Genomic DNA, 11,825 nt, shown 5'->3' on the forward strand with positions numbered 1-11,825 from the left:
GCAGGGGGTGGGGGGGAGAGACAGAAGTAATGAAGTAGGAGAAATAAAATGTCCCAGACAAGCAGCTCAGCTCAGTAATCTGTACACTCCACATCCACTAAATCTAGCTTTTCCTTCCTGCAGTGAACATGTTCTGTCATCTACATATTGGAACTTTAGCAGAACAAGATCACTTCTCTGCTGTTTGTTAGCTGGAGCACAACACGTGTTGTGTAAAGCAGTGGTTCTCAACGTGGGGTCCGGGGACCGGTCCCCGGACCCCACGTTGATAGTTGATAGTTTATCTTTACCTCATTATTAAATGTACAACACAATTAGAGAACTTACTAGAATGGCTATTTTCTCTATCCCTACAGTACAGTACATAGACAGTACAACAACAAAACAACACACATTTAGAAAATAAATAACACTTAGGTGCACTGCAGAAATCTGATCCCAGTACTAGACTAGGGTGAGGCCAGATCAGTGATCAGCGGCCATCTGTAGCATGCTTTGAATTCCTAAAACCGATCGATGATGGGAGCATTAGAAGACTCTTCTAGTGAGATACTTTGTGAGAAATATTTACATCCTAGTAATGTGAGCAACGTTCAAGCAACGTTTGAAAGCAAATAAACCCTAACTAACCCTAACTGATTCTAAACCTAACTCTAAGGCATCTTATGGGTTGCGATTACAGTTACCTTTAATAGTTATTTAAGTCATTTAAGTCATTTAAAGACATTATCTCACAAAGTATAGATTTCTTTTCAAGTCTAGATTTTTTACGGTCAATTCCAGAAAGGTATTCCAGTGAGCAGGAATGAATAGATCGGTGCCGTATTCAGACATTCGATCTTGATTGATCTGTAAGCCATGGTGGCACTTTAAGGCCAGGTTGAGATGGGTGTCTTGACGTTAGATTGATTGACTCTGTGATAGCTATTCCACTACACAGATTTCCTTTTCTCCTGCAGCCATTCTGATGGTGAAGTGTGATTGAGTGTCCTGCCGGTGCCGGGCGGCTAAGAAAGCAGTCTAATCAGTCTGTAATATAACCTTTTAATTTAATCACTTGCATGTACTGTAGTCACGTTAAATCCCAGTTCAGTACAGTATCATCGTTTATTGATGGCTTATGACATGGCAATGGGTTTGGTTTTGGCAGAGTAGATCTGGCTTTACGGTTTGCCGTCTGTGTGCATAAACTTTGGTCAAGATTAACATAATCCTCCAATGATACATAAAAGCAGATGCAAGCAGGTGCATCTGGAGAGGAGGTGGGTGAATAAAGCTGTAAGCCTCAGATGACATACAGAGCAAAGAGCAGCCTGATACTGAGCTAACTGGATCTGAGTACGCCGTATAAATGCTTCATATTATCACCTGTGAATTATGATTAGTTAACTTGTAAACATGCACCATTGGGTGGTCCATTCAGCCCAAGCCAGGTAGTTGGCATTGCTCATACCTATGTTTAGCTTCTCTGGTTTACATCACCGTAACTCCTACTGACAATAATAAAGCCTAACTTTACACCTATTAATCCATTACTTGCATGTTACTCTAATTACACCCATCCACCAGTTTAGATCACTTAATTGGGCTCGTCTAAATAGTATATTTGAAACTAGTTTTCATGTACCTTAATCTAATCAAAAGAAATGCCTAACCCCTGTTTAGGCATGATGTTCCTCTATATATCTACACAATACTCATACTTTGTGTTGTCCTCCTCCGGATCTATTCTTTTTGTTTAACCATGTAACCTTACTCTAGCCCATCTACGAACATATCTACACACTAATCCGCCTAATTATATATCCTGTAGCTAATACTTATATCAGCACTCAGGATCTGCCCTTTTTTAAAAGAGATTAATTGAGGTGAGCTATTCTCCCTGCCCTCAGTTTCAACTGCAATCAATCCATCTGTAGTGAGGTTATCTACCTTTATCAGCTGACATGCAGCTACTTACCCATTAATAATCCTGAGATACACTATCTACTTGAACTATCTACTCTCTTGTCTTCTTTGGTGTAAACGTCCTACAATCAATTTGAAGAGCTCTATTGCAAAATGCATTTTGGAACAAGACAATACATTTTCTATTAAACAAAGTGTACGTGTCTAGTCTACGGCAGCAGAATAATTCACTTTAAAAAAAAAACATATATTTAGAGTGATCTTTAGTGATCTCAAACTTTCTTGCCCACTACTCTCACATTACTCTGCATCAACACACAATATGAGCACTGTACAATTACCTTGAAGACAAGCTACATCCTTTCAATAAGTGGTCTAACCCCATACCTCCACTGAGACTGTGCATATGTTTAGTTAATCTACTCAATGATGTGATGACAGGCAGTGATGTAACCAAGTTTAACAGTAGCACACATCTTTTCTTAAAGGATTACTGATGCTTACAATATGAACCTTATATTCACATACAGGCACAAACATGCAGAGAAACATGTGCGTGTGTGTGTGTGCATGCAAGCATAATACTCTGTACATGAATACATACAAATGAAAACATACTATGTACGTCCATATTGTATGTACGTATAAACATGCATGCAAATACATGCACATGAGAACGGGCTATTTTGAAGTGACCTCACTCTGTAGTATATCGGCTGCCTTAGTGTCGTCCAAGACTAAATGTCTGCGTCTTAGCATAAATAAGGCAAAATGATTAGTCATAAGGGGAAATTCAGACCACCATGATCTTTCTAATACTTGACCGAATGTTATAATGCTTTAATTATGCTCCTTCATATGACGGTGTATACATCGCGCCTAAACCGTTTCATTTCATTGCGAATCGTTGGTCTAAACTAAATTTAAGCTCTTGGGCCGTTCAGTGTGACAGAATCAAGGACGACCATCTATGAGCAGTTACGACATTATGGCAGAGTTCTGGCAGTGTCGTTCATGGCGGTGCTTTGATGATAGTCAACATAAGACCATTATAAAAGCTATAAACACATATTTGAAGGTCATTGTTTGTGTTTAAAAGAAACTGCTACCATAACAGAAAGAAACACCGCAGCTATTTAAATCGGTTTCATGTGTTAAAGCATGGGAATCAATCACTATCTCCTAGTCTACATTATGTTCAGACAGTTTTGGGAAATTGTAGGCTAGATATGATCAACTCTCTTTGGAGAACTGCCAACCCATGTTGTCTTCTTCTGCCAAGTCAACACCGGCTCCAAATGTTCCTTCTTTGATTTTTTCCCTCCCTCAGGGTAAAACATTACCCCTTTATATTTCGTAGGTCATACTTCAACCCATTCAATCCGATAAGCATACTGTGTCAATTTAGATTTTTAGCTATAAGCATTATTTTAGACTTTGGGATATTCAAAAATAGCAGATCTACAAGCTCATAGCCTGTCATCGAGTGCCACGCTACAAGCTTGTAGATCCCCTCTCCTCCGCGGACCCCCATCTCAAAATATTTTGTTCCAGGGACCCCCAGAAGCAAAGATTTGAGTTACAAACGTAAATATATATTCAAAGATTTGAAAAAAACAATCACGATTTTTTTTTTAAAGAGCAGATCTACAAGCTCATAGCGCGGCACTCAGTGCCACACTATGAGCTTGTATATCTGCTATTTTTAAATAGCCAAAGACATCTAAAGTGACAGATGCGTTTCCGGATTGAATGGGCTAGGGGTTTACACTAACCATCCTGCAATGTGAAGGTCCCAGGTTAAATTCCCAGTACAGCCACATGTCATGGTCAAAGTGTCCCGAAAACACTAAAACCCTCTACCTGCAAACTCTTAATAAGTTTAGAAACATCACTTAAATGCCTTATCACAATTTATTACATCTTCTGAAGATGTTTCCAAATCATTCCTCTCTAGGGGGCTAAGAGGTATAGTGCAGCAGTCCTGATCGTGGAGTCCTGGCCTGTTTTGTCCTGCGCTTTCCATTTGAGACCGAGCAGAGTTCTTTAACACACCACTCCTCCGGTCTTTTCCTGCTGGGTCAAACATTGCTTTCATTTGCTTCTCTGGCAGTTACAAATCACATTTTGAGGTTTTAGATAAACATTTCAGTCGGTTCTTTTTGATATGAATGACAGACTCAGAGGCACAGCATAGACCATAAAAATCAATGTTAAAGGACTTTCCAGATGGCTTGCTGATTCTGAGAGAGCAGGATTATACATGTAACATGCACTCAAAGTAGGCTACACACACACACTACAGACACTCACACAAGCATTGCCCCACAACCATACAGTACATATGCACGCACGCACGCACGCACGCACGCACGCACGCACGCACGCACGCACGCACGCACACACACACACACACACACACACACACACACACACACACACACACACACACACACACACACACACACACACACACACACACACACACACATCATATATTTTTGTGAACGGATTGGAAATCCAAACCAAGAAAAGAGATCTGATGAAATTTTGATGCTAAAAGCCTTTCACTTTTTATTTGAATGATGGACCAACCTCTGCTTGGCCCCGCCTCCTGGCTGTGAAAAGGTCAATATTTCAAGAGAGCAGAAGCTCTCATTAAATATTTCAAAGAGAAGAGAACTGTCCTCATGACCCAGCAGTCCCTCCTTGCCCTGTTATATTTTAAACAGGGCAGACCTGGTCAAGTTTTACACTTCCAAAATAATTAACACTCCAGATTTGACTATGGTTTCCTGTTTTGTTCTCTTTGTATTACTCCTGATCTCTTTCTCTGTCTCTCCTGGTCTCTCCCTGTTTCTCTATCTCTCTTGTTGTCTCTGTGTGTGTGTGTGTGTCTCTCTCTCTGTTAACATTCCAGGCGAGGCCCAGTGCACACACAGACATAGAGTCTCACCACACTGTCAAACACACACACACACACACACACACACACACACACACACACACACACACACACACACACACACACACACACACACACACACACACACACACACACACACACACACACTCTGTCAGCACACCACCAAGGTCCCTGGCTCTATGAAGTGCAGCCACTGGCCTACACTCATACAGTATGTTGCCACAAAATACACACACGGAAGCGTGTGCGCACACGCACACACACACACACACACACACACACACACACACACACACACACACACACACACACACACACACACACACACACACACACAGAGACACACACACACACACTAACAAAACATGTAAGTAAGCGTACACTTTATTGCAAATTTACAACCATAAAGGAAAGACCCACACATCCTCAGTGTTTAGCCTATTGTTTGGCATACTGTGCACCATTAAAACCAGTTGTGTGGTGTTCAACTAAACTTCACTTCCTCCGAATCATATTCCAGGCCTGGATATAACCCAATACACTTCACCCAGAATAGGGATGCTAGGGTTCAAGGGGTTAAGGTGGTGCTAGGACAATGTAAAAGAAAAGATGTACTCTTAAGGCGGGGCTAACTTAATGCCAGGTTCATGTAAGGGTTCAGGTGTAGGTTGGTGCCAACAGGGGAGGTGGGGGGGGGATACCTACAGAGACCTGGGATTACAGCCTGAATAGGTGAGATGACAGACAAAGCACACACACACACACACACAGATCACAGTCTAAGGACGAGGCATCAGCTGCCTTTGCCTACCCTGCCCGCCTTCCCACACACACACACACACACACACACACACACACACACACACACACACACACACTTAGACTCAAACATGAGCTGACGGCACAAGAAAAGAGCCTATATTGATGTTCTACATGGTACTCAGTGTTTTGTATGTGTGTGTGTGTGTGTGTGTGTGTGTGTGTGTGTGTGTGTGTGTGTGTGTGTGTGTGTGTGTGTGTGTGTGTGTGTGTGTGTGGAGGGAGACAGAGGGAGAGAGACAGGATAGCGCGGGACAGGGAAAGGAATCGAAAGATGGAGAGAGAAGAATAAACAGAGACAGAAAGAGAGAGCGGTGAAGAGAGAAAGACCAAACGGAGCACAAAAGAGAAAAGAACAAGCCAGAGAGTGAAAGAGCAAGAGAGAGAGACTAAGAACAGAAAAAAAGCAGATGAATAGCGAGAGAGAGTGAGAGAATTAGAAGAGAGAGAGAGCGAGAGAGAGAATGAGAGATTGAAGGAGCGAGCAATAAACTGTGACTTAGGCTGGACTCGGGAGAAAAGGCAGAACTAAATGAGATTAAAGAACAAAAGTACAGCAGGATGCTTGCGGGGTACAGGGTGGAGTGGAGCGGGGTGAACAATAACCGCAGGTGTAGAAAGGACCCGATTTATCCTCCACCGGTCACTGAGGCAAACTAAAATCTTGACCGTTAATTTAACTCATAGTGTACACACTCTCTGAGTTACAGTGCAAATGACTAAATTAACACTGTGTGGGAGAATCGATGACTTTTTTATCAGATATATTGTTAATGTGCAGTACTGTGATTATATTTTGCATACAAATGTAATATTTATGAGCTCTATAACTATACTTACACAGTGTTATAAGCAGATTATAATGTATTATAATTCTTTTATAAGGCATTATAGACATGCATGCATAGCAAGTGTTACCTTTATATTTTATTAAATTGTTTTCATATACTGTATGAGGTTCTCACCTCTAGGTAGAGAATTTTTACCCAATGACTATTTGCCAGACCAACTTAATGCAGCAATATAGAATAAGAACTGTACTGTATATCACATGCAACAAACTGACCAGATCGTGTGATGATTACTGTATTACATTTTAGCAGAAGAGTTAAGAAAATGTGATACGCAAGTTTTGTATATAAATTGTATACATACTGTAGAGGTACATATGGGAGAAAGAATCAGATTCAGTTCCCTGTTTTAACGTGTTCTAAGCCTTATATACCATGTCAGAGTTATACAACTCATGTGTGCCTGCTAAGATGCAATTTTCAAACTCAAGGCTATTCTAGTTTCACTCGTGCAACTCACACTGAAAAGGACACGGCAAATCTCCTCAAAATGATCGCACAATTCCACACTGGGACCAGCATGGAACGAAACCTCAGAGCAACATTCCAGCACACGTGGAAGACTCACGCAGTGTCCTTCCCCATTTGGACCGTGATAAATCACAGCTAGATCTAATTCAATTACGCAAAACAAAACCACTACATTTCGTCTCGCACACTTGCGTACCCTCCATTCAACCAAGGCATTAAATTGCTCAGAGGGGAACTTATATCCCTCCTACATCACTGTCTATTTTCCTCCCCACACACACACACACACACACACACACACACACACACACACACACACACACACACACACACACACACACACACACACACACACACACACACACACACACACACACACAGAGCCCATCCAAGCTGGAGTTTAGCTAAAAGAAAATAATTATATATCACAATCACCCACATTTACAGTATTGTCAAATACAATTACAGAAAGCTGAACCACAGACTCTGATTGTATTTCACTGCCTTAAACTACACAAACACACACACACACACACACACACACACACACACACACACACACACACACACACACTTCTACCAGTATAACTACTGTAATGATAAAAGACATTACGCAGTAAAATATTCATTTTTTTTAACTTAACTTTTGTTTAATTAGCACTGACTGTGTAATAATGGCACCTTAACTAGTAGCAGACAGATAGAGAGAGAGAGGGAATAACAGAACCTCACCTTTGTCCCCGTAGAACTTCCTGTGGTGTGTGTCCCGTATCGTCCCTACCCTCTCCGAGTCTCCCTCTGCCCCGTGACAGGTGCCATGGCCATATAGTCCACTGGAACTGGAGAAAAGGGGGCTATTCTCTACTCCTCTCTTTCTTTCACTCCCTCTTTCTTGCGGTGGTGAGTCCTGCAGCGATCTGTGTCACAGGAAAATCTGTGAGTATGAGTGTGTGTGTGTGTGTGTGTGTGTGTGTGTGTGTGTGTGTGTGTGTGTGTGTGTGTGTGCCTGTGCGTGTGTGTATGACAGAGAATCTGTGTGAGTAACTCCAAAGGTCCTGGGATCCAGAGTTCTGCGCTAAAGCGCACAGTGTGGTTCAGCACTGACTCTCTCTCTCTCTCTCTCTGCGTTCCTACTCTCTCTCTCTGTTTCTTCTCTCTCTCTCTCTCTCACTCTCTCTCTCTCCTGGGCCGGGCAGAGAGGAGGGGAAGACAAGAGGAGGGACAGAACAGAGGAAGCTTTTCAGGCTCTTTCAGTCTCTCTCACTTTTAATTCTCTCTCTTCCTTTTGTTATATCTCCGCTTTACTTTTACATGCTGCCTTTTGGCTGTCTCAATATGCCATGTATTCTTTCACTGCTCAGAAAGGCGTGAAAGCTCTCCCTCTCCCTCTCTCTCTTTCACACACACCCTCTTCTTTCTTCCACAGCCACTCCCTCTGCCAGAGTCCAGAGGTAAAGTCACTCCCTCCCTCTGTCCCCAACGCAATTTTCTCTCTCTCTCTCTCTCTCTCTCTCTCTCTCTCTCTCTCTCTCTCTCTCTCTCTCTCTCTCTCTCTCTCTCTCTCTCTCTCTCTCTCTCTCTCTCTCTCTCTCTCTCTCTCTCTCTCTCTCTCTCTCTCTCTCTCTCTCTCTCTCTCTCTCTCTCTCTCTGACCCTTTGAGTTTTTTTTCTTTTCAAAGGACAATTAATAAGTGTGTGTGTGTGTGTGTGTGTGTGTGTGTGTGTGTGCGTGCATGCATTTAGTGCAGAAGTTCTCAATAGGACAGGGATAAGATGGAACGGGGGGGATCCACACTTAAACAAATTCAATCACTTTAAATGTGGAATTTGTCACTCCCAACATTCCCACAGTCCTGACAAATGATAAGGAAGCGTCTGGTCTATAAGTAGAGGTTACTGAGGCTGGGGTTGGGTCAGCTCACCTCATTAACACTGCACACCTGTTAATGATTGTCTCTAGCATGATGTTCACAGCCACAGAGCTATGTAAACACTGTTGATACAGGTACATACAGGTACGGACACACAGACAGACAGGCAGGCAGGCAGGCAGGCAGACAGACAGACAACAATATGTAGAGTGACAGAAATGGGTATAAATCAATAGAGAGGGGGGAAATAAAGCAATGAGAGAGAGAGGGGGGGAGGTAGAAGAGAGTTAGAGAGAAAAGCGAGTGAACGGCTGGTTGAACATATAGATATATGAGAGAAAACCTATTCCTTAAGACACACGATAATTTATCGCGTTTACTATCTGCTCTTAGACAGAGGGGCGCGACACAGTATCAGCAGTACACACACACACACACACACACACACACACACACACACACACACACACACACACACACACACACACACACACACACACACACACACGTACAAACAACTGATGGTGGTGCCACCTTCAAATACTGTAGAGACACAGAAACACCTGAAATGACGGACACGAACACGCATACAAACACAAAAAAAACCCGCTGATGGGATATCACCATACTGTACACAAACACTCTCACACACACACACACACACACACACACACACACACACACACACACACACACACACACACACACTGTTCGGTCTGCCTGGCGTCTAGCTGGCACCGCTCAGACGGCCATCCCTAGGGACTGTGGAGGCAGCCAATCACTGCAGCCAGTCAGCAGCTCTCATTATCTCACACACACACACACACACACACACACACACACACACACACACACACACACACACACACACACACAATCTGCAGTCTCTGAGGACTCTGTGCGTGTATGTGTGTGCATGCTCGTGTGTTGATAACCCTGACGTAAGAGCTACTGTTCCGTGACTTCCTCTTTGTGGCCAAAATAGTAGAATAGAAAATCTAATAAAGGGTAATGACAATGTAAAACATAATTCTCAAATAGATGCAAATGTTCATATTTGGCTCAGTGAGATAATAGCCATTCTGCAGCATTGAAAGTGAGCCTCTATTCTGACCTAATGCAGAGAGAGACTCATACTGTGCCTGCTGTGTCAAGGTTAGCTTGTTGGATGGACTGCTTCAACATGGCCTTGGACACAACCAATTGGCTGATTTCTCATTCATGCACAGTAAAATACGGGGTATTAATTTAACTCAAGTAAAATATTGAATGTAACAAATGGACTACTTCTGCCTATTTCTCTTTCTCTGCCTCGCTTAGTCTGACACTGAATTTACATTTAGTTTTGTTAATATTTTCTTTTAATGGGCGTGACTAGCGATTCAGGGGCTGGAGTCAGGCTATGTCTTTCTCTCTCTCTCTCTCTCTCTCTCTAGAAACACAGATGCAGGGATCAGCAGGTGTGTGTCAGCGTTCATTTGCATTTTGAGTGTGTGTGTGTGTGTGTGTGTGTGTGTGTGTGTGTGTGTGTGTGTGTGTGTGTGTGTGTGTGTGTGTGTGTATGATTGTGCGTGCGTGCGCGCGCGCGTGTGTGTGTGTGTGTGTGTGCGTGTGTTGGGGGTGTTTGTGTGTTTCACATATAGGCTACATATGATATCTGACACTGGACAAACCACTGATAAGCATTTAGGAAATGTTTTGTGTGTGTCTGTGTTGTTACTAACCGGGCAGCAACATGTGAAAAGGTCCCGATGTGTTGACAACATCAACACCTCGGTAACCCAACATGCCTTTTCCATGGCAACGGTACACACACACACACACACACACCACTGTAGTTGGAGTGCTGCAACATTGAAATGATTTGCTCTTTGAAAATGTGTGGCTTATCATTTATTTATCTCTTATTGATTTTTGATTCCTGTCTTCATGCCTTCTGGATGAAAATCCAAACACATCCACTCAAGTTAAATGTATTCAGTCTTCTTCACTCGTGTGCGCGCGCGTAAACACACACACACACACACACACACACACACACACACACACACACACACAGAAATATGACCCAATTATGTCTGCTTTCCGTCAAAGCAAACCTTAACAGAGTGACCTGCTGTTGTCTCTCCATTCAATGTCTTTTTACTTTTACTGTTGACACCTCTCTCCTCCTGTTATTATCCCTCCCTCCCTCATCCATCCATCTGATCCCCTTTTCTCCTCTTCCAGCTCTCTTTTCCCCTCTCTTCTCAATCCCACCTTCATTGCCTCATCCATCTATCCACCATCCATGTCTTGTCCTTGGCTTGTACCCCTCTTCCATGTCCATTCCTCTCACTCCCTCCCTCCCGCCGTCCATCCATCCTCATCTATTCCACCTTTCCCTCCCGCCATCCCTCTCTAACCCCCTGTCTACCCATCCGTTCATCCATCCCTCCTCCTTTGTTTCTCCCGCTGAATCCATCCCTCCCTCTGCTCATCCCTACTTCCCTTCCCTGCTTCTATTTCTCACCTCCACCTACACCGTCTGTGCCTGCTTCTGTCCATGCTGGAACAGAATCACCTCCTTCCATCTTTCCTTTCTTTCCACACCATCTTCCCTCTTTCTCTTTCTCCCTTTTCCCTCCTTCCATCAATTTACCCTCTTTGTCATTCCCTGCCTCCCCATTTTGCCCTCCATCCCTCTCTTTCCGTTGTTTGTTCAAGGCCTCTTTAACAAGGTCAGTCTCCTCCCAAACCTCTACAGCCTATTGTCAATACTGCACGCTCAAATCCTCAGCGCTCATTTAACTCACAGAGTGGAGAGATGGGCCCGTAAGGGTCAAATTATGTACATTCACAGTGTTAAATTGACGCAGAGGATTTTACTGTGTGACGTCTGCTGTGGCACACATGCATGCACGTGCACACACATACACCTGCACACACAAATGTATATACAAACGTACACACAGACCTCCAGAAAAACCTCAGCCTCATT

General features: G+C 43.2%; 1 protein-coding gene across 1 annotated transcript in view; it reads right to left on the reverse strand.

Moving 5' to 3' along the window:
- sema3b (sema domain, immunoglobulin domain (Ig), short basic domain, secreted, (semaphorin) 3B) overlaps positions 1-8,309 on the reverse strand; it is a 97,473-nt gene extending 89,164 nt beyond the window's left edge. The window contains exon 1 of the mRNA XM_084069051.1: positions 7,708-8,309. The gene's annotated coding sequence lies outside the window, so the exon portion shown is untranslated. The remainder of the gene's footprint in view (positions 1-7,707) is intronic.
- Between the last annotated feature and the right edge of the window lie 3,516 nt (positions 8,310-11,825).

This window comes from Gymnoscopelus microlampas (genome assembly GCF_963454915.1).
Source record: "Gymnoscopelus microlampas genome assembly, chromosome: 10".
Lineage (NCBI taxonomy): Eukaryota > Metazoa > Chordata > Actinopteri > Myctophiformes > Myctophidae > Gymnoscopelus > Gymnoscopelus microlampas.